General features: G+C 41.1%; 1 protein-coding gene and 1 long non-coding RNA gene across 17 annotated transcripts in view; one reads left to right on the top strand and one right to left on the bottom strand.

Annotated features, from left to right (window-relative positions):
• The window catches only part of LOC308595458, a 60,276-nt gene extending 48,949 nt beyond the window's left edge, over positions 1-11,327 (top strand). Inside the window, exon 3 of one of the 2 annotated variants that reach the window (XR_014012036.1) lies at positions 11,202-11,327. This is a non-coding gene — a long non-coding RNA (uncharacterized lncRNA). Of the gene's footprint in view, positions 1-3,850; positions 4,128-11,201 lie in introns of those variants that run through there. The other variant, XR_014012037.1, reaches the window with a different exon arrangement.
• GRIN2B (glutamate ionotropic receptor NMDA type subunit 2B) overlaps positions 1-23,844 on the bottom strand; it is a 295,203-nt gene that overhangs the window by 210,454 nt on the left and 60,905 nt on the right. Inside the window, exon 1 of one of the 15 annotated variants that reach the window (XM_081209479.1) lies at positions 10,101-10,208. The exons of the other annotated variants lie outside the window; for them this stretch is intronic. The gene's annotated coding sequence lies outside the window, so the exon portion shown is untranslated. Of the gene's footprint in view, positions 1-10,100; positions 10,209-23,844 lie in introns of those variants that run through there. 15 annotated transcript variants of the gene reach the window in all.

Genomic DNA, 23,844 nt, shown 5'->3' with positions numbered 1-23,844 from the left:
TGCCATAATCTTCTCCATCATGTGTAGTCTTATCCAGGACCAGCCTGCCTGCCCCCACCCCCTGCAATGGGTTCCACACAAAGAAAAATGCAAGGAGATAGTGTCATTCATGTAAGAGTGCAATGCTTCATTTAGATAGAAGACTATTTGGGATAAATTCCTGACATATTTTATTTGTCTGTAAAATGTCATGTTCACTTTGGGCACTGATAACTGAAACTAATAATAATAAAGAATAACAATACACTCAGTCAGTGAGGAGCCAGGGCAGCAGAGGCTACTGACATCTATAAGCAAGTAACCAAACCTGACACACAGTGTGGCAAGGGCAAGATCCCTTCAGAGCAGGAATTAAAATGGTTCATTCTGGAGGACTAGAGAGCATTCTCCCACAAGCTGTTCCTCAATTTTAGAAAGAGGTTGGTACAATTTAGCTAATTTTAGCTGTTCTTTAATGCAACATTCCTTCTTCCCTCCCTTCATTTCCCTTGTCTGTGTGGATGAAAGCCTGGCAAATATCCATACATCTCAAAGGATCCAGGATTCAAGAATCTGACATATTAAATCTTTTATTAGACCAGCTTTTTGGTAGAGTAGCAGGCTTCTGAACCCCGCCTGCTTGATGGCTTCAGACTCTGATATACCCACAGTGCTGGCTCAGTATAAAGTATCAGCTGAAATATGCTGGATCAACTTTGACTCTCTTCTCTTCTGAATCAGCCTTTTCACCAGTTTCTTTCTTTTTTAAAAAATAAATAAATTTAGTTTTATTGATTTCCAATATATAACAACGATTACAAAAAAATGAAACAGATACCGGTACCAAAACAAAATCCCAACTTACCCCCTACAGGACAGATTAATCTAATTAAGTTCGCCCAAGGCCAATCTGTAATTTCGGTGGTTGCTATTCTTCAGGGTTATATTTTATAAAAGCATGTTGAAAACACAATTTCAACAAAATCATCTACTATTATTCAATGCATGTAATCTCTTTGTTATTCTTTTCTGATAGAGTAATAGACCATACATTCTATTTTCAATGAGATACACACAGATGTTCCAATCCTTTCCATTTCTGTGCCTCTAGTAGGCGTGCTGCTACAAAAAGAAAAGTAATTAGTTTGTTGTAAGAAAGGTCAGATTGCCCTTCTTTAAAAATAGTTAAACCCAAACTTGAGGTGTTTTCCACATGCTGACCCGTAATATAGCTTATTTCTGTAAATGCCTTCTGCCAGAAGGGCTTTATATGTTCACATATCCACCATATGTGAAATTTGATTGAGATTTTGATTGAATCCTATACTCATCAGTTCTCATTTCATTTTATCTCCCTCTTTCCACTTTTAATTACCAAAGGGCTTGAGCCGGAAAACCCGACTCGGTTTTCAAGTCAGACCCAAAGTGACTGAAGGTTAGGTAGAACACTATATTGCTTTATCTTATCTACCAGTGCTGAGTTACAGGATTGAGAAATGGCCTTCCTGAAACAAACTAAAGGTTTGCAATTTATTTCAGTGGCTGCATAATTCCAGATAATTTCTCTGCGACCTCCCTGAGAATCACAGAGTAGCTGGCATTTGATGGGATTGTATTGTTATTACAATACTTATTACTTATTACAAGACTAAAGCAAAACTAAGTACAAAGCATGTATATGAATTTGTGTTTGCATATATAAATCATAGCATTTTCTTTTCAAATGTTTTCAAGCAAGAAAGAATTGGGCCCCTGCTCTCATATATGTTGAATGAAACAATCACAGTTTAATAATTGACCAAAAAAAGTAAAATTGTTCTCAGGTTCCATACCTAAGACAAACAAGGCTCTCAAATGTGTGAAGGCTGCTCTGTGGATCCAGTTCTGGTGGGGAAAACATGGAGAACCTTTACATGACTGACAAAAAGCTAAAGAGGTCAGGGATACTTGATCAGGAAACAGGGTTTGAATCTCCCCTTTTTGACATTGGTTGGTTCAGAAAAAGCTGTCTCTCCCCGCCGCCACCCTCCTCCACAGCCTCCTTTTTTATTTTTAAAGTCAGTGGGGCTAATGTAGCAAGAAGTGTAACTTCCAAGTCCATAAGACTACAGCAAACCTATTCTCTAGCTGCACAGGTAGATGTGGAAGAATCTGCATGGCATTTCAGATGAGACTAGTTACCCATCCATGTGCACTTGTCACACCTTATTCTTGTAACTTGTCAGGTTGTCAGAGTCCTGACTTATCTTTAGCCCGTACCTGTTTCTTGTCAATGCTTGTCCATCTTAGACCTACTTATCTCTTTGCAGGGATAGCACAGGCTACTAAAAGTATGATGTTCTTACCATACAAGTTAGAATCTATCTATCTCTCTCTCTCTCTCTCTCTCTCTCTCTCTCTCTCTCTCTCGTGTGTGTTTGTGTGTGTGTGTGTGTGTGTGTGTGTGTCCAGTGCACGCATGAGAAAGAGAGAAGAGAGAGAGAGAATGGTGGGTGGGTGGGCATTAGTTATGTTCCTGTTATCAGTTAATCGATCCTGTAAACAATACCCAAACATTCCTTAAAAATCATGAGGCTTTCAGAGGCTTAGGCTCTATGCATATTATTTTAGTCTGCTGTTGGTTTTTTTATATAATTGTTTTATATATTTTGTAAAGAATTGTTTTATTTTCGTTTTATGGTATCTGCTTCCAGGGAGGGCTTTGCTCTGAAATGCTAGAATGAATGAATGGAATAAATAAATTAGTAGAAACTGTGCTAGCCCACATGACCATAGCTCAGTGTTGCAAAATCAAAATGCCATTGTAAATAAACATGGGCAGTCCATGCCAGCACCACAGCCAGCTTCTCTGTGTCCTAAACACTACAATGTCTTTGGCTCTTTACTTCATTTAGTCACTAGGTAGTATACTAGGCAAGCCCTAAAAACTCTGTGAAGTTTCATATTCTCTCTACAGCTTCATGTATCTCTTTCCCTTTGTTGCCACTCCACACACACACACAGAGAGAGAGAGAGAGAGAGAGAGAGAGAGAGAGAGAGAGAGAGAGAGAGAGAGAGAGAGATGCTAAGAAGAATGCATATTTTCTCATGGATAATTTATATAGTAACAGAACCAAAGTTAATCCTTCCTTTCAAGCCTGTCCCATGTATGTAATTTTCACATAGGAAAATAGATGTTTTGGCAGCAGCTTCCAGGGATTTGAAGAGAAAAGCACTGCTTGTGTCACAGAAATTATAAATGAAATGCCTCCATTTGATAATCTCATTTTTCCCCTGGTCAATTTCAAGATTGTTCTCCATAGAATATTCCCTCACTAGTTATACAGTCTAAAATGATTCAAGCAGTAGGGCTGCTGCCATTAGAAGATTATCCCACATTCTAATAAAGCACACCCTTAGGAACTGTTGTGTGATAATTCAGACTAAAAAAATTCTGGCTCTCAGATTTATCCTATTATATTAATTACACTCCTGTAGTTTAGCTTAAACAATTCATTTCACCATATGTTGATTCTGTCCTTCAAAATACCTATCTGTGACTGTCATATCAAGCCACACATACAGCCATCTTTTTGCCAAACCAAAGATGATTAGTTCTCTTAACCTTTTCTTGTAAGCTAGCTTTATTTGGTCTTTCAGATGACAAGCCAGAGAGAATTAAGACAAGTGCCAAACCATTACGGATGGGGTTAGTCCTGTCTGGGTTATATGAGCTGGCACGTAGCAACTGACCTGCTGGAGCAAAATTAACACACACACAAAAGCCATTAAGTGAAACAGCAGGTCACTGTGACACTGCCCAGCTCTGGTGCATAAATACCAAGAGATAGCAACTTGGAAAGCATGCTCTTTCCTCTGTTTTGTCTTGCAGGGCCAAACTGGAACTGCCATGCATATGCCAGGAGGACCGTGCCTTTGGATACGTAGGAAGCAATGTAATCCTGCCTCTTACTGCCAGGTGGTTGGTGGGGGGACAATCCACCCTGACTCGGCAGGACTCATTTACAGCAGCTGCCACTCTATAATGGAGCAAACTGAGGGCAGAACAAGACGTTACAAGAAACGTGAAGCTGCCACCACTCTGTATTTCTTTCTTCCCAGCAATGTATAGCACAAGAAGGGGTGCAATAGGATACCATTGCACCATGTACCGTATTTTTTTCTCTATAAGACTCACTTTTTCCCTCCTAAAAAGTAAGGGGAAATGTGTGTGCGTCTTATGGAGCGAATGCAGGCTGCGTAGCTATCCCAGAAGCCAGAACAACAAGAGCGATTGCTGCTTTCACTGCGCAATGATCCCTCTTGCTGTTCTGGCTTCTGAGATTCAGAATATTTTTTTTCTTGTTTTCCTCCTCCAAAAACTAGGTGCGTCTTGTGGTCTGGTGCGTCTTATAGAGCGAAAAATTCGGTATTTCCTTTTCGCTGTCAATCAGTTATGCAAGGAACAGGAAAATGAAAAACCCACACCATGTTGGATCTCAGAGGTACGAACAGTGAGCTCACTCTGAGGTCATCCAATTGCTCATTGATTGCTCCAATCAGGGTCAGATTTTAGAGTATAATCCTAGGGCCCTGAACCTCTGGGGCCTCCCAAAGATGTTAGCAAATTATGGGTGCTGGTGGCATGATAGAAAACTGGTCCAGTACCCATCTTGGACATACCAGGAACAAACCTGGTCACCATATTAGCTCTCCTACTCCTCCATCCCTTAATATGCCCCATTTTTCTCCCTGTGAAAGGAAACGACATAGACTACATTGTTTAGAATATGGTGGCTGCTTTATCATGTGCTCAGATGGAGGAGTCCAAGTTGCGAACGACTTTAAAATACAGTGTACCGCTCTCCTTACGAATGCTTTGGATTACGAGCTCCACTAACCCGGAAATTGATGCCCCTTGTTGCAAACTTTGCCCTGGGATGTGAGCGGAAGTCGCGCGTCGACGGCATGGCAGCAGCAGGAGGAACCATTAGCAAAAGTACGCCTCATGTTAAGAACGGTTTCAGGTTACAAACGGACCTCCGGAATGAATTAAGTTCGTAACTGGAGGTACCACTGTAGTGGCAACCTTCCCCAGAACTAATAAAACAATTCTGTTCTTTATGCCATGACCCTAACACAGGGCAAATTGGGATAAAAGAAAGAAACCTCTCTTGCTGCAGGGGTAGTCATGTCTCCTGCTATGAAACTACTGCATGAATACAGGCTCTTCCCAATATATGGGAAAGCTTTGTTGTTGTTGATTATCTGTATGCCTTGAGGGACAATGGAGGAGTGTGCCTTTGGGGGTGAAGTCAAGCTCTACAGTTGCAGTTCTTGTTGTGGCCGTAGAGACTGATGTGTATGTGAGACGTGTGTCGTTGCAGCAGAAGCCGATAAAGATATCCAGTTGTACTGCTGCAGATGCACCATGGCATTTCTTCCCTCTGTGTTCCTCCTAGCGGTCATTTCTCCTCTGGTCACTTCTATGGATACAAGACTTGACTGCCTGTCTCCCAGCACTGCAGTCATCTGCAAGGGATTCCCACATGGAAGCATTGGTGTTGCCAGCCATCATGTCACATTTGCAGACATCTTTGTAATGCATATGTGAAAAACATGCATCTGATTAGGGCACCACTCCTTTTAAAACCTGTTAGCCCATTTAATTTTTTTTTAAAAAAAAAACCTGATTCTCTAAGACTGATTCAGTAAAAACTGCTTAATTTGTGTTCTCTGCAGTCTTTCTAATCTCTTCCCATCTTCCTTTCCCTCCATTTATCTTCAGTTTTCCCTCTTGCACACTTTCTCATCACTTCCCTTTCTTCTCTTTCCACTCCCCAGTCTCTTCCTCAGTCATTTAGTTATAATGATCAGTGAAGAGAAGTTGTCAAGCTGCTGGATATGATATATTTTCACTACACGTTAGGGCTATGCACTAGACCATGCTGTACCTGTGATTGTATGACAATTCAAGGCTCATTCCTCTTTCCAAGGTCTACTCTGGGTGGCAGTTAGAAGGCACAGCCAGCTTCAAAAGGACGGTGTGGCATTTGCTAGCCTCTCCCACGGTACAGAGCAATGTCCTTTTTATAAAGCCACACACAGAGAAAGACACAAAGCCACAATGGCCAGTGGCAGCAGCACACCGGGGAAAGGGAGTGGCAAGGGAGTGGCAAAGTGCGTTCAAAGGAGTTATATGAAAGTGCAGATTCAGCTGGCCAACGCTGCCTTCTTGTATTGTTCTATCAGGCACCCTCCCTTTTCCTTTTCTCCAGAGAGAGAAATTGAGCTGCCTGTCAAGCTCATTTATGCTCTCCGCTCCAGTCATCTCTCCTAGTAATGTACCTACTTTATTCACTCCCTTCTGCCTGCCTTCAGACACGTACAAAGATGTGCATCCACATTTTTCTTTCTTTGCCTCTTTCATACACACACACAGCAAGCCTGCTCAGCCTTCCACACTTTCCCATTCTTTTCAGAAGGAAGCTTCAACTCTTATTGGCCCTGATCCACTTTTAGATGGGACCGCTTGGTGCAATTCTAGAGACCTGACTTCACTTACAATAAAGTATTCCTATGCCAATGTAAAAGTATTCCTATGCCAATGTAAAAAAGAAATTATACAGATGACATGAAGAAAATGTTCCCCCGCCTTACAATCCCTTGTGATTACAGTGAAAAAGTACCATCTTATAAAATCTTGCTTTTAAAATCTTCCTAAAATCAACCCTTATGGTTTATTATTCCTCTGCCCATTTCTCCACTGGTCGTACAAAGCAACCTAAAAGACTATCACATTAGTATCAAGAGGAAAATGTACAATGCCTCCCAGGAAATGCAAAATAATAATCCATCCATTGACCATTCCTGGACTTGAATAATCTGGTGATTACCAAAACAAACAAACAAAAACCAGAATATGAGAAAGGGGGGAGAGAAGCTGAGGGACCCTTACATGAAAGAGACAAGGTAGGCAGTGGAGGGGAGGAAAGCAGAACTGAAGACACTGTTGAGCAGCACCAGTCACCACTGCCTTATACTATTATGAATGCAAAGGGTGAAGACTACTGGTTGGCTTCTTTTCAAGTAAAGTCCTTACAAAGTTCTATTGTAAATTGCCAGTATTGGCCACACGCATGCACAAACAAGTCCTTTCAAAATAAAAATACAAACAGCTAAAATAAAGAATTGAAGCTCCTATTTACGCTAACATCTTCAACGAAAATTGCTTCACACTTATGTGGCAACAAACCTAAGGGCAAAATTAGAATGAAAATTCTAGTTAGTTTATATATATATATATATATATATATATATATATATATATATATATATGGATAATTACCTGCAAAAGGATAAGTGCAACTTTTGATTTTAGATTTGTCTGGTATTGTATCCATTCGAGTTGAACAATCTTACATGTTTTTATTAAGTATATTATTAACCTTATGAAATAATGCATTTCTAAAAGTGGAACATTTTCTACCCTATATCACTTGCCACATATTTTCACTTTTTCTTAAAAGCAGCTAGAGGGATCCAACTCAGACAAGGGAGAGCGCTACTGGCAGGTGGGGGGCTTACCCAAACCTGCTTTTTGCGCCAATGGGCAAAACATATGGGAGGGGCAGTGGAAGATCAGCCTGTGAACCTCTCCTCACATTCACACCTTAACAGCTCTATGAAAGAAACTGCATGGTTGATGTATTTGAAAACATATTTTTGCATTCACCATTTACTTTTTTAAGTGTATATCTAACCATTTATATGTGTGATTGTGACCTTAGGCTACCCAACTGAAACGGAACACTACAAGCAAGTAGGTTTCCTTTGCACAATTTCCACTGCATATTATGGTAATTGATGCAGCCTCAAAACTACAAAACACACGACAGTACCCTTGTGCTACTGCTCTGACCAAATTCAGGACTGACCAGGCAACGCACACACAATATGGGAAGCATATTGAGGCTGCAAATAGAAATATGCATCCATACCGTTCTTGTCCTCTAAATAAAGGGCTTCAAATGTCAGAACTGTCAATCCCACAGCTTCTCTGTTGTTAATAGCTACATTAAAAAGACAGAAAAGGGAGCAGTCACCTACAGGTTAAGATAAAAGAAAGCCGACAGGTGCAGATCTTGGGATGGAGGGCAAAACTTACAAGAGAACCACTATAGACAAGTTATGACAAATTACTGTAGAAAGGGCATCCTTTTTGGAAAAGAATTACCCAACACTGTAGTGCTCATGAAACAAGCCCAGAAATCCAGTCCTATATTCCATAAAATATAAATCATACCCATTTGCCTATCACTAGTTATTACCCATCGTAAAATGCACCACACTGTTTTATTCCATTCTGAATTAAATCCATTCTGTACTTCCTGTGTAGCAGATCATTCTTTTTTTAAAAAAAAATAAAAAGTGTTATTTTAGATGTTTTCCCTAAGCCTACTGGTATTCACATCCAGTGAATGTAAATTAAAATAAGGACAAATCGGGTCTGGTAACTGAAATAAAGAGAGGAAAGGAAACTGTGACATAACTAGCATTTGTATGCATCAGGGCACCACTTACAGTATCAAGGCAAAAGTCATTCATGCCATGTTTGTAGAGTTATTCAAAGGCTACACTTCTCAACATGTCCATGCAGAAATCAAGGTCAGCCAGTTGTGAACCAACAGAAACCTGAAAACTGGTTGACGTTGATTTCTGCATAGACATGTCATGGTATGTGGCTATCACAAAACTATGCAGATTACAGCTGGCTCCATTCTCAACAGCAATCATTGAGTTCTACAGAGCAAACTAAACAGGCAGCAATTTGAGATACAGTTCAGTCTGACTGTTCTCCTCGGCACTGAGGCGGGGGCAGGCCGAGATTTCTCCTAGTGGTGTCCCTGAGTGTAGGTGGGGCTAGCACCAATGGCAGGCACAGCCAACTAGTTCTAGTTTTGTTTCTGTCCTCCTATCCATTGAGTACTAGGAGGACACCACTGAAACTGAGGAGCAAAGTGACAGCCACTCTTGGACTGCTTGTAAGTATGAAGGCAGGCAGATTGGGATGGCTGAGGTTGATGGAGTAGTGCCCCATTTGCCTAAATATTCCAGTCTCTGCTGTCAAGCAATTTAACAATGGAAAGCCAACTAAAACAGCCATGGCATTTAAGGAGTCGAACAAAATTAATTTAAAGAAGACTGATGAATTTGAAGCATGATCTGCAATGGTGGGCACATAACATAGACTCATCACCAGTAATAACAACTTCTTTCTCTTCTGAATATATTTGTATTCTGTATTCAGTTGCCACAGTCATTAAAGGCAACTGCTGTAGATTTCAGCAGCTTCGGCAATGCAACATAATATGCAAGAGAAACTGTTATGTGGCAGTGAGGGACATTAACCCTAGCCCTGATTATTGCTCCCTAAATTCTACATGCGTGTGTGCTACTTAAGCTCACTTTGCAGCTGCAGTAGCCACTATGTGGGGACCAAAACTTTCATATGTAACATTTTCCATACATCTACAGCCACATTGTCAAATAATTTTCTTGCCATGGATGTAATCAAAGATGCATACAGATGTACCTGCAAATGCAAGTGGTTGTGAGTGAGTTCTTCCTCTTTACCCTTGCTCTAGTTGGATTGTCTATTTAATTTCATTTATGGGCTTCACATGCTTATTCATTCAAATGTTTGTTTAGCACTTTGTTGTTGCTGTTGTTTATAAAAAAAATCCCTTTGTTTCAAATGTCACACTGTTCCAATGGTAGTTGGGAAATGCTATTGAATAGTCACAGAGCTGGCCAATCAGCTCTATATTTCTGTTCCAATAAGGTAAAACAGGGTTCTGCTGAGCTTGATCCAAAGGAAAAGGTTATACATCTGTCTAAAAATGTAGTGAGCACATTTCTACAGTAGCGTCATTGCTAAAATTATGTACATCTGTACATACCCTAAGGCAGTAAGTTGCATAGAAACAGGTTAAACTGAATTCGCTGGCAACTAGCTCACACAGTCAAAGGGGCGATGAATAGGTACATACATATATGATAAAGCTCAGTCACATGCTTCTCTTTTGACAGAAATTTGAAACTTAAAAGGATACATGTTTGGTTGTGCCTTCATTTATTACCTGAGAATACCTGAGTGGCACACCCTGGAAGGAAACTGCTGAGCAAAAGCCTCCACACAAAGAGGAAAAGAAATGAAATGTGCTTCAGGAGTTCTGTGCTCCATAGCTGATAGTGCCTTACTTTTGCTTCTCTGTTGGGTTCATTAACACGCAACTAGGATTTGCTGCTCTTCCACTACACTCTAGTCAGTCCAGGTTTAGTTTGAACATGCGGCAAACTGGTTAATGCATGACATGCACATGCATAAGCAGCCAAGAAGAACAGAAGAATAGTTAAGTGGGATAAAAGCAATCTCTGGTCTGGAGAGAAATTGATAAGAGAGGGGTGACCCAATGTTAGAAAGGTGCAGTTACTTTTCAGGCTGTGGCTAAATACTTCCAAAGCATTGAGAGCACCTAATGTGTAAAGGATACTGTCAGGAGTAACATGCCACTACCTATCATTCCTAAATATTTAATCTGATGGGGAAGCTGCTGTCATTTATTGTATCAATGCAACGTTGGGACTAGATATTGCTGGGAAGCCAGTGAATATTTCACCTGGGGAGCCAACCTTCCCAGCTAATTTGTTGCATCTCAAAATTCAGCATCCATCTGGGCAAGGGTAACAAAATGTTTTGCGCTCCAATCGTTTATATTTAATTTTCAAATCAGCTCATATTTATGTACATCTTTAAATGGATCCTGAATTCTAATAATCATCTGAAATGAATTCAGTGTCTTCATTGTGTTCAGCTATACGACTTTCAAAACTGGTTACATTTTAAAAAGCAGAAATGTTAACATCTGAAGTGCAAATGAGACACCTACTCAGTAATTGGCATAAATGCAATTGTTTTTGTTTGTTGCATCCTATTGCCCTAAATTCTTGTGATCGGTGTTTCTTTAAAAATGTCACAAATGGAAGAGAGAAGGATAGTCATGGTACTTTGGGACATATTATTTCTAAAACTGCCATCAATTCACATCAACCTTTGTTTTATATTTAGAGAAACATGTTTTCAATTATTTTTTAAATTATGATGTTTATGTCCATGGTTAACATAACCCAGGATACACCAGAAAGCCAAAAATGTATTGGATATTTTTCCTCCCTGGCAGATCCGGGTCTCAGATCCTTGCAGAATCATCTACTGTGCACACATCTCCTCTTTCAAGCTTGGCCAACATACCGGAAAACAGAGAGAGATCCATTGCATCCAGTCTCCCAATAAATCACTAATGCTGCTTTGTTGTCATTGCTACCATTGAGTTCCAGGGCTTATTCCCATTAAGAGGATGATGCTAAAAGCTGTAGCAGTGGACTGTGATAGAAAGGATGGGGGGGGGGGAATCTTCTATTAAGCAAGGTCAAGGATGGAGAAACAATGGTGCAAACAAAAAAAAAATGCTATTAAAAATAATGGTCTTGCCCAGGAAAAAAAATCCTCCATTCTGCATTACCAAGTCATGACTGGAAGGCCAAAACAACAATATAATATAATCTAAAAACTTAAAATATAATCTAAGTCCAAAAACTATGAATAAATAAATACTGTAAAATAAATAAAGAAAAGATCAATGGCAGTTGTACTTTGTACTCCTGCATTCTTATCTGGGAACTAGAAATGTTCCAGTGCTTGGACTTCCATCACTAATGAATGGTCCACTGTGCTGTGTCTTCCATGAAATCCCTGTCTTTCTTCTCTACTTCCTACCAAATGCCTGACCCAAGAACTGCTTTTTTGCCATAAGAGTAAAATACAGAGATTAAATAACTCTTTATTTAGCGTGCAATACTCTAATCCCAGACTTTGGGTTTTGCACAGCAGCACCATTTATACTTCAGATGGATACAACTGCTGATGCAACTCTAGTTCTGCTGCAAGTTAGGAGCACTGGCCTATACTCTAGTATTCCTTTTAATACAAAACCGTTTTGTCGTGGAATAATTTCTCCCATGACAGTAGACATCTGTCATGTATGAGTTAGTTGAGATTCCTGCATTACAGGGGTTTGACTAGATGACCCTCAGAGGCCCTTCCAACTCTGCAATTCTATTATTCTTTCAGAACGTAAATCATTTGGGAAGAACCCAATAGCATGACAATGTATTTTAGAATGTTTAGAGATGATTAACATATGCAGAATTTTCCTGGTATGCCAACGCTAACTTCAATTTGTCTGTTTTTGGACTTTTAAGATGAATGATTCAGGTGGAAATGCAATCAATATTTTTACAAAATCTATGGACAGGAATGCTACTCAGCATTATGATGACCACCGCCTATCCAACATTGGGTATAAAACCATAGTATTAAGATAGAGAATTATATAATCCATGTTAAGTTCTTTAAAGTGGATAGCCTCCTAGATTGCTAGAAATGTTAATCTGCTCTTGATATAAGCATGCTCATTAAATAGTGCAGATATAACATACTATTACTGATGACACTTTACATTGCAGGGCCTCATTTTAAAATCAAAGATGTCCTCACTAAATTTAATTTGTAAGCATGAGTGCTCTGCTTTGCTTTGCAATGCTTGCAGTTAGGCCACAGAATATAATTAATTCTGCTTTCTATCTAGGGACTTTTAACCATTAATCTACCTAATTGTTAATATATACTTTTGTATGATTTGTGCCTTTCTATCTTCCTGGTTCACTTATTCTGTATTTAACTCAGTTACTCAAACTGATAACATCCTTAAGCCCCTATAGTGTCCCGATCATTTAGGAAGGCAGCAGTCTAATAACTTTAACTGAAAATACAACATTAACGAAGTAGGATGACAAGTCTATAGCCAATTAGTCAGTTTACTGAGCAGACTTCTGAACACTTGATTATTTGTTAACATTGTTCAAAATATTTTATGGGTTTGATCCCTATGTGTATTTTTAAAAATCACAAAATGTTAATAAATTAAAAGCATAAATACTTTAGCCAATTATCCCCTCCAGATTATATTCCTGTCACTTTTAAAAATACCAGGTATGATTGTGTGCTTGTTATCAGATCCTTTACTTAGCGATCTGTAGGTGCCCTCTTAAGTGCACTGCTAGAATTACTATAATACGTATACTGCACATAAATGGATTGTTAGATTTCAACAACCTATTGCACAAACCCGATCAACCATTTTAACTCAGAACCACAATATTAATTTAAGGTATCCAAGTTTGTGGATACATTTATAGAAAAGATAAAAATATGATACTTCACATTTTCAATAAAAGCATTTTCACATTTTCACTCTCCCTCTCTGCTTTACTAAAAGGAAGTACCAACTTTCTTTCCCCCTCCTAATAAAATTTGTTAGCTAGCAAATGGGTCCACGGCATAGCCTGCTTTAAACACATAGTGTGTGTGCCCCCCCCCCACAAGAGAGCTCACCCACCCCCCAGTATACCGACCACATCACTAAAAATTAAAGTTGAATTATGCATCAGCACTTGTGAAAAGCAGTGCTGAGCACTCACAACACCAAGGGCATATCACTGAATGAGACTGAAGCTTTTGGGGTTTCTTTTTTTAGATTTAAAGGGAAACCTCCTTTACCCATTTTTTTCTTTTCTCTAATTACTTCTCACTCTGCTTCTCACTTGGGACATGAAAATGAGGCTGGTGCCGTAGTGTTAGTCAATGCAGAGATCCATTTTTGTATCATATTTGTGAGATTGCTTGCAACTGTATTAAGTTTCACTACATACCCTGTTAAATGTTTTTTCTATTTACAGAGTTGCTTGGAATGGCAGCTAAGTCCCTATGTAGATACAGGCACAGAGAGAAAAACAGAAAGTTTGGGGCGAGTTCCCCCCTCCCCCTTAGAATTAATTACTTCTCTAAAAATAACCAACATGCTATTCACAGTCTTTCAAGACTATTCATCAAGTGATGCCTTTTCCCAGGGCTCAGGAGAAATTAGAAAAAGGTAAAAAATGCTGATCCGTCACTGTCTGTCTGCTTCAATGGGTGCTTGGAGCTCAGAGTATGACTCAACAAGTGGACCAAACTACTAGACGAGACAAAAAAGAACAGAAACAAACCCTCTTGCGCCTAGCAAGCTGAAACATCAGGGCCATGTGTCCTAGCTTGTCCACCGACCTGCTGCAGGTCAATGACTCACGGAAGATGGCCTTTATTGACTGTGAGCTGAAAATGCTCAATATTTACCTAAGTGCTCTACAGGAAACCAGACTCACTTCTAATGGCAACCTTCAATAGAAGAACTACGCCTTTTGGGGCAAAGAGGGTGTCGAGAAGAACCATGTATTCATGGTGTAGGAACTCTCTTCCGTCTGCAATAGAACTGCCAACAGAGGGCTCAGAACACTTGTTCTTCCTCTGCCTCTCAACCACATCATCCAGTTAACATCTTGAGCATCTACACTCCCACCATGTGCTCTGACATACGAACAATGGACAAGTTCTATGAAGAACTAAACCAAGCTGTCAGGAGGGTCTGAGCTTGCAGACACCTAGCCCTGCTGGGAGATTTCAATGCCAGAGTTGGGGGCAAGTGTCACACATGGGACTACTGCATAGGTCACTTTGGTACCGCCAGCATGAACAAAAACGGACAAAGGCTGCTCGTATCACTGCCTCCACATCACAAACATGTTCTTCACTCACAAAATGTATGAATGCATGAAGAAAGCCTTTGGATCAACAGTCAGCAAAACTACTTCACGAAAATCAGCACAGACTGCAGCAAGCAGATGAACCGATGAGCAGAGCACTATCATGAACTGTTCTTCCCCAAAACATGGTTGCTGATTCAGCAGTTGACAGCATCCAGACTCTACCTGTCTTGGAAGAGCTGGATCTCCCTCCCTCTCAACCTTAATGAGCTGAAGAACAGCATCAACTCCCATACGTGCGGTAAAGCCCCAAGACAAGAGACAATCCCAACAGAAGTGCTGAAAGCCAGCCGCAATGGCAGGCTTTATCCCAAGTCAGAATGTGGCTTTAGAGCTCAGAGGTCAACAGCCTACATGATTTTCTCACTGCATCAGCTGCAGGAGAAATGCCAAGAGCAGAGACATCCCTTGTACATCGCTTTCATAGACCTGATGAAGGCCTTTGACCTCGTCAGCCCAAAAGGAGTCCTCACACTGCTCGATAAGAAAGAAGGCCCACCTAAGCTCCACAAGATTATTGTGTCCTTCCACAAGAACATGTGTTGCACCACCCGGTATGATAGCTCATCCTCGGATGCCTTCCCTATAAAGCGTGGTGTGAAATAGGCCTTCTCTTTTTGGCATATTCTTCTCCCTGCTGCTCTCAAATGCCTTCAGCTCAATTTAAAACAGTGTGTACATCCATTCAAGGAGCTATGGGGGTCCGTTTAACCTAGAACATCTCCATGCCACGACAGAAGTATGGTGGGCCCTTATCCAAAAGATGTTGCTTGCAGATGATGCAGCCTTGCCTGCACACTCTGTGGAAGCTCTACATAGTCTTATCAACCATTTTGCCCAAGCCCACATGGAGTTCAGCCTTACCATCAGTCTGACAAAGACCAACATCTTGAGTCAGGATTTTGCCAGCACTCTGTGCATCAGCATTGGTGACCACACACTTGAGATAGTAGATGATTTTGTCTACCTGGGTGCCACCAATATGCATAACAAGCAACCTCTCCATTGACACTAAGATGGACAAGCATATTGGCAAGGCAGCTACAGCAATAGCTCATCTCTCCAAAAGGGTATAGGAAAATGCTAACTATTAGGCTTGCATGTTGAGCACATTGTTTTATAGTAGTGAGATGTCACACCAAAGCACCTCGGGGAAGCTGTGCCTGCAGCCGCGGGAAGCAGTGGCGGAAGAAGCAAAGGGGGGAGAGAGCGGGGGGTGGGCAAGCCGTGGCAAGAAAGATGGTGGCAGGGGGGAAAGAGGTGGCACTATGGAAATCAAGCCTTATGAAGGACAGTGGAGGGAGTTGAGTATGTTGAGCCTGGAAAAGAAGAACCTGAGAGGATATATGATAGCCATATTCAAATACATAAAGGCCTTTCACATGAATGATGAAGCAAGCTTCCTTACTGTTGCTACAGCGGGCAGGGCCCAAACCAAAATGGATTCAAATTATAACAAAGGAGATTCTAACTAAACATCAGGAAGAACTTTCTGATGGTAACAGCTATTTAACAGTGGAACAGACTTCTTCAGGAGGTGGTGGACTCTCCTTGCTTGGAAGTTTTTAAGCAGAGGTTGGATGGCCATGGATGCTTTAGCTGAGATTCCTGCATTGTACGGGGTTGGGCTAGATGACCCTTGGGGTCCCTTCCAACTCTACTATTCTATGATTCTACTATCCGGGGGGGAATCATGCAAAGGAGTAGTCACCCTCTGACCTCTGCCATCACTTACATGTTGCCATTAAGTGTTGGACTTGGAACATGGAAAATTCAGGTTCACATTCCTGCTCAGCTCTGAAGATCAGTGGGCAGCATGGGGCAAGTCTCAGCCTAATCTCTCTTAGTTGTTCCGAGGCTAAAACAGTACCATGACTGATTGGAGGAGGAAGAATGTGAATCACAGTATGACTAGGGGCCAAAGGAGCAGGACTTCCATTTCCAGGATGCCCATAATACATATATGAAGCAATTCCTCCTTGGGTTTGCCTTCATTCTGCACACTCCTCCCTGTATTTGGCTACAGCCCTGGGAATTCCTAAGCGGCACAGATGGAGCCCCTGCTGCATCCATCCTAACATTGACAAATCAGCCAGAGTGTTTAACTTCCTCCTTCGCTGCTTAAGGATCAAGTTTCTATCGAGAGAGACCCTCAAATCCTTTCAATCAATTCTGCTTTTCATCTCTGCAGTCCCATGGGTGTTCTCTTAAGTGCTTATCTCTGAAGAAGTCTGAGGTGATAACAACACCCAAGGGAATTCCACCATGATCCCAGGGTTAAAATTGCTTCTCTTTGCTGAATAAGGCAAAAAGTGGCAGAACGAAGGGAAGGGGAGGCAGGTAGTTGAAACAGGAAACCCAAAGAAAGTTAAGAATGCATATGAATCAAGTTAAGCTTTCCATACAAATTCTATCCACTGAGATAAAAATACAAATAAATGGAAAGGCTGTAATGGGCCGGGGGTGGAGAAATAGAAAAGATTATTAGGCAAAGAATGATAGCATAGCTGTTGCATTCCATCTTCACTGACCAACGCTGTAAAAGGATAGTTTCCCTTCAAGGGGAAACTGTTCCTTAGTAGGAAGATGATAAGGGACTTATGTATAATTTGTGCATCGCTATTTTGATTCCACTCAAATCACGTCATTTATTTCCTCATGTGCAAAGCAGTCCCTTGAAAAGACAACTACGCCATAGAGGTAATATATAAATCAGATACTACATACATAGTCTCCAATCCTTTATTAGCTTACATGCTTATTTGTGGGCCATTATTAACAGCAACTGCTAGATTTCTCTGCAACTTCTTATACTCCAAGTCAGTAGTAGTAGTAACCAACGTTTTTGGCAAGCGTGCCATGAAGCCCTAAGTATGAGGCAGTGCTACAATCTTATTATTTATTTCATAAAATTTATATGCCACTTGATTGTAAAAAAACCATCCTCAGAGTGATTTCTACAAAAATATAAAGCAGTAAGATCAAGAAAAAGCCACAACTGTACTTTAAAACATACTAAGGTTAAAATACCAAAACAAATTGAAATTATCTCAACTCTCTTAAGCATCCAGGTAGGCTTGTCTAAACAAGAATGTTTTTGCAGGCGCCCACCAAAAAGAGGTGAAGGCACCTGCCTGATCTGAATTGGCAGGGAGTTCCAAAGGGCAGGTGCTGCCACACTAAATGGTCAAGTTCTTACAAATGAAGAGCAGGTATTATGTGGCACCTGTAGTAGTGCTAGTTCCGCTGATCAGAGAGGTCAAGTGGGCACATGTGGAGCAAGGTGATCTCATAAGTGCACAGTACATGTGTACTGTGACTCATGGAGGGGTGGACCACTGAGTTCCAATTTATGAGAAGACCAACCCCAGGCTCTTCCTGCATTGCTGGGTCTGCACCACAAAGGTGTGCAGCTGCTGAATAGCCAACAGAATGAATGAAGATGATGATTGGCCTAACAAATGGACCATTGATATAAGTAAGGTCTTTTTCTTTTGCCCCCTTTGATATTATCAAAATACATAGTATGTTGGTACAATGATCTGTGCTTTCTGTGTGTGTGTGCGCACCCTCCCTTCTACATATTGCCTGGAATGGGGGCTTGATTGATAATAAAAGTCAGTAGGGCCAACTGGCCCCCAACCACACCTCCCCAAGAGAACAGTGTTTATTCTAACTCTCTCTAAGAAGTATGAGATAAAAATAAAATGTTACAAATAAAATGAGGAAACATTTTCATATTGCCAAGCACAACCTTTTTATACATTAGGGAACCCAATGTGTGCGTTGTTTCTGTTGGTAAGTGCTTGGTGAGTCCAAGATACCCTTAGAAATCTTAAGCCCAGCATTTCAGGCACTGGTGAACTATTGCTGCCAACTGGAAAACTGAGGCGATATGTGTAGCTATTAAGAGAGGCTAAAAATATATGACTAGTCCAGGCATAAGCAAACTCGGCCCTCCAGATGTTTTGGGACTACAACTCCCATCATCCTTAGCTAACAGGACCAGTGGTCAGGGATGGCGGGAATTGTAGTCTCAAAACATCTGGAGGGCCGAGTTTGCCTGTGCCTGTAATCATTCATATACACCTTTCCAGACAGCGCTTATTCCATTTCAGTGTGAAGACCAGCATGTGAAGAAACTGCTAAATTTCTCCCCCTAGTGACTACAGAGCTTTAATCATTTATGAGCCATTATGAGAGAAGGCTTGGAAATTGTCGCCCTGTCTATCCAAGCCCTAACTTCAGTTTTCCATACACATCTTAAGCCGATAATTTTTAAAAGCAGGGAATAAACCCCAGTGAATATGGTAGCGTCTACTTCCAAGTAAATCTGCAGAGGGTTACACTATGTGGTTATTTCCTCACCAGTTCATATTCTTACATTGTCCCACTAAAAGGTATGGAAAGGCAGGGTAGTGCCTAAGGCAAAGTCTACTGAGACATGACAGATTCCATCATAATTCTTCTACTCACCCCAGCAAAGATAAAGCACTGTTAATTCACTTAATCTCCTATCCCAGGCATCTCTACTGCTTGTGCATGGAGATTTATTGACCATTTCCTTTAGTCCATCATACTCTAGGCTTTTCTGGGATATCAAAAGGAATTTACAGCCTATGGAAGTTAAATAAGCTGCAAAAAAAAAGTGCTCTCCTTTGTCACTTTGTATTAGGCTGCCTCACACCTATCTGTTACCTCTTAGCTATGAGGGCAGGACTTTGGGACAGAAGTCCAGAACCTCACTCAACAGAGTAAGCAAGAAGACTGCCAAACATAGCAGGCCTGACTGACCACCTTTTGAAGTAGAATCAGAGTAGGGGGAAACCTCAAAGGTCATCTGTGCCCCTGCCAATACAGATAATTCACATAACCATCTAAAGAGCCTATCAGCAGCCTATCAGACTGCTATGTCTAGAGATTAAAATTACTTTTTAAAAAAAAACACTTTTGCTCAGTTTTCCAGCTTCAACTGCTAAGAAGGGAAATTGCTTCAATCAACTAAATCCTTAAGGAGCTGGAAGTTTATTGGACATAAAGAGCTCTGCTGGATCAGGTCAAAGGTCCATCAAGTCCAACATCTTGTTTTCACAGTGTCCAGGTGCCAACAGGAAGACCACAGCCAGGACCCAAGTGCAACAGCAACTTTTCCTTCTTGTGTTCTCCAGCAACTGGTATTCAGAGGCATCTTGCTTCCAAAAGTGAAGATAGAACAACAAAGCCATGCCACTGATAATCTTGTCCTGGCTGGTATGTAGGAGAACAACTGTAAGAGTTGTGTGCAAACTGGGAGCTGGAGGGAGAGACATGCCTTGCTCCGTGCTGAACATAATCTGTGGCTTTGGGCACCCCTGGAAACCTAATGGGAAGCCAAATCTATAGGAGTGTTAATGTTGTGAGCCCTTCCATCCTATGTGCAGTGTATAGGTGTAAACAAAACTATACACACACACACACACACACACACACACACACACAGTATAACTATATATCTTAAAGACACTGAAGCCTCTGCTGACCTTTATCCCAAGGAAACTGAATCTTGGGTAAACAATTGGAACCCCTGGATTCTCTGGCCAATCAGAAATTGAGGTAGTGTGTAATAATATTATTTTTTTAAGCTTAGCTGCTAGAACTGTACACAGTATTCCAACAGTGGTCACACCATGGATTTGTACAACAGCGTTATAATATTGGCAGTTTTATTATCAATCCCTTACCTAATGATCTCTAATGTGGAATTTGCCTCTTTCACACAGCTGCTGCACACTAAGTGAAAATCTTCATGACCACAATGTCCATTTCTGGTCAGTGTGACGCTGTTGGATTTCCTTGGCAATTATCCATTTACATATATGTTGAGTTTGATAGCACTATGGTCACTGTCCCCAATCAGTTCAACAGCATCATATACATCCCACTTCTGCTCTTGGGAACCACTTCTAATTAAATCCAGTATCACCACATCTCAGATCCCTGATAAATAGTCAAGGGGAACAGCCATTATGGGTATCTGGACACTTTACCTCTTTGCAGTGACTGGCACACACAAGCACCCATTCTATGTTAGGGTAATTGAAATCACCCATTACTACAGCATTTCCTCCTCTGGATGCCTCCTTTGATTTCATTTCCCATCTCAAGATCACCCTGTGCTTTTTGGACAGTGGGATAATTATATGTTCCCAGTACTAAACTACTCTTGGAGCCCAGCATTACTAGTCACAGTGATTCTGTGGAGAAGTCTGTCCCTTTTTGGATTCCTAGCTTGTTGGTCTCTTATGTCCTCTGTGATGTACAGAGCAATATCACCTCATATATATTGTGTTTATAAATGATGAACAGATGAGGTCACTTCCAAGGTAACTTTGTAGCTTCACATGCATAGAAACCTTGACATCATCACAACTAGCTGTCAAGCGACTGAATTAATTATTTCTACATCCAGATTCTCAGAGTAGGCAAAGGCACCGGTATTAAAATGTCCAAATGTTTCCATAGTCCATGATCACATAGGACCGTTTAAGATGAAAAGCCTCAGGAATCAGGGTAAAATCCAGCTCATTTCCCTCTCACTCAGGTATCCTGCAAATTCCACATGAGCCTATTTAGTCTGGCTTTTTATCGTGGGGAGGGGTGGGGAGAGATGGTGACTATTTTTACACAAGAACCAGCCAACTATTTCAGGGGAGACTGGATAACATAAAAGGGTGGGCATGCAATAACTAAAGAGTCATTTAATATGTTTGATAAAGATGTGTTCTCACTTCTAAGTGAATTGGGTCTAAGCTGGAATCAGAATCCAGTATCCCAAATTGAATCAAACTATCAACTTGAGGAATCCTTCTGAGTAACAAGCCTAGTCCTGAGTACATGCCATGTTCATAATAAAATATCCCCCAAGTTACACTGCAGACTACTATAGTATACATGGCGTTTTCATTAGCAAATGCTTGCTTTTTAAACAAAGTTTCCAAAAGCTCAAAACTGTCAATATAAACATAAATAACACTTCAACACACACAGTTTCAAATGCAAAGAATGCTGCTGCAAAGCAGGGAGAAAGACATGATGCAATGGTGTGTAAGTCAGTGATTTTAAAACACCCTCCAACATACCTAGTATGAAGCCAAAGCGCTTAAAGCAAATATATGAGCTGCAGCTTAGCTCATCTGCATACACATCAAGACTCATTTAACTGTTAGCTCTGAATGAAAACCTCCTCTCTAACACCCTTATCTTGCTTATTCTCATGGTGCACTTTGAACTTCAAAGCTATTCTTTTACTCAGTTTGGCTCCCATCCTTCACAACTGAAATCTCACTATTTCTACTGAAATTAATGGGACTTCAATGAGAGTAGCTGAATTGCAGTTTGGGAATTTAGAAAGACCTACAAGGGTGTGTTTTGCTGCCCCTCCACATTATTTTTACAGCAGCAATGGGCTTTGTGTCCAGCTGGCATCATCTGTGTGTTGAGAAGAGAAACTCTTCTAGCTGGACAAGGTTAAGTCTTATAGAAAGCAACCACTATGTTTGCCTGGTTCAGACAGAAAAGGCAGGAATAGTGAATAAAGGCAAGGAAGAAACACCACAATCACAGAAAGATGAACTATAGGAAATGACCAACAATGAAGCAGCGGGACAAGGACATACAGGGTGAATCTAAAGGCTACCACCACAAGACACTTGGTTGCTTTTGCTGCTACAGACCACTCTTGAATTTCTCAGCAGGGATAAAACTAAGATTTTTACACACATAGTACTTAATATGCGTGTAGTACTTTAAATTATGCAAAGTACTTCACATGCATTATCTACCGTAGTTGTTATCCTTACAACAGCATAGTATGGTAAGTGAGCACTTTTATTCCTGTTACTGGAGATAGGAGGGCCACTTCTCATCCACAGTACTACACCAGCCCGTGGCTCAAGGAACCAATTACTTGAAAAATCAGAAAATGTGACACTTCATATCTTTATAATCCTTACACTGGGGAAAAAGACAGATTACTAATGCACTAAGGAACATATTTGTATTTTTAAAATGCAGCCTGTACTGACCAGTGGGATGGTGATGAGGAACTGGATCCAGACAAGGTGCCAGATTCCAAAATCCCCAACCCGCACAAAGCCAACTTTGACCGGTAGGTGAGACCACCAATCTGTCAATCGCCAGATTACAGAGGGGTAGCAGCGGGGGGAGGGGATGTTTGACATGTAAAGTCAAAACTACATATAGGCAAAACAACCCCTCGGAACTGCACCCCCCGTAAGAAATTTTACCTTCTAGAATTGGTGCAAGATCTTGCGATGGCCTTGACAGCCCAAGCAATAATCTCTCAGAGCCCAGTAAGCAAGTAGAAAGCTTAAAAGCTCCTTCTGTGCCAGGAAAACCCAGGGAAAAAAAGAGGTTTTAAGCCCTCTGCCTTGCATGCATTTAATTTGAATGATTGCAGCTGACTAGCCACCACATGCTTAAAACTGCAACAGGGCAAGTGAAATCTGCATAAGTTGTGATCCTACTGTAATGACATCTAGTGGTTGACATCTGTCAAAGTTCAAAGGTGGTAACTGCCGATCAGCTGATTGGAAGTTACAGCACCAATCCAATCACCAACCCAGCGTCAATCAAAGAGTGCCTTCGAAGAGCCTTGCTCTGGAAAGGAGAAAAACCGCTCTGTTTCTGAACTGAGCGCTTTTTTTCTAAGTGGAACTTCATTTCCCTATCTCCAGAAGAAGTGGTTTGGATGCAGAGCACTTACTCCAGTGCTTTAAACCCAAAGCACCTCCTCTAGGGAGCTCCCTAGTGCCATGGATCCTATTGGAGTACCAATCAGAGCTGAATGGGAGCCCTGCTTGCAAAGAAAATATCATAGAATCATAGAGTTGTAGAGTTGGAAGGGATCCCAAGGGACATCTAGTCCAACGCCCTACAATGCAGTGGAGCAAGTAGCCATGGTTTGTGGGAAGCTGCCTTGTGGACCAACTGGCAGTTGTGGCAGGCCTAATTAGACCCACAGGCTGCAATTTCCCCACCATGATATGTTTGGTAGGGGTAACGTGCATAACAACCAGCCACTGTATGCATTCACCATACCTCATGGATAATGCATGAATAACC

The sequence above is a fragment of the Podarcis bocagei genome (assembly GCF_964188305.1).
Source record: "Podarcis bocagei genome assembly, chromosome: 10".
In the NCBI taxonomy this organism is placed as follows: Eukaryota; Metazoa; Chordata; class Lepidosauria; order Squamata; family Lacertidae; genus Podarcis; species Podarcis bocagei.
Note: the sequence above shows the minus strand (reverse complement) of the source record. Positions and strands in the feature narration are given on the sequence as shown.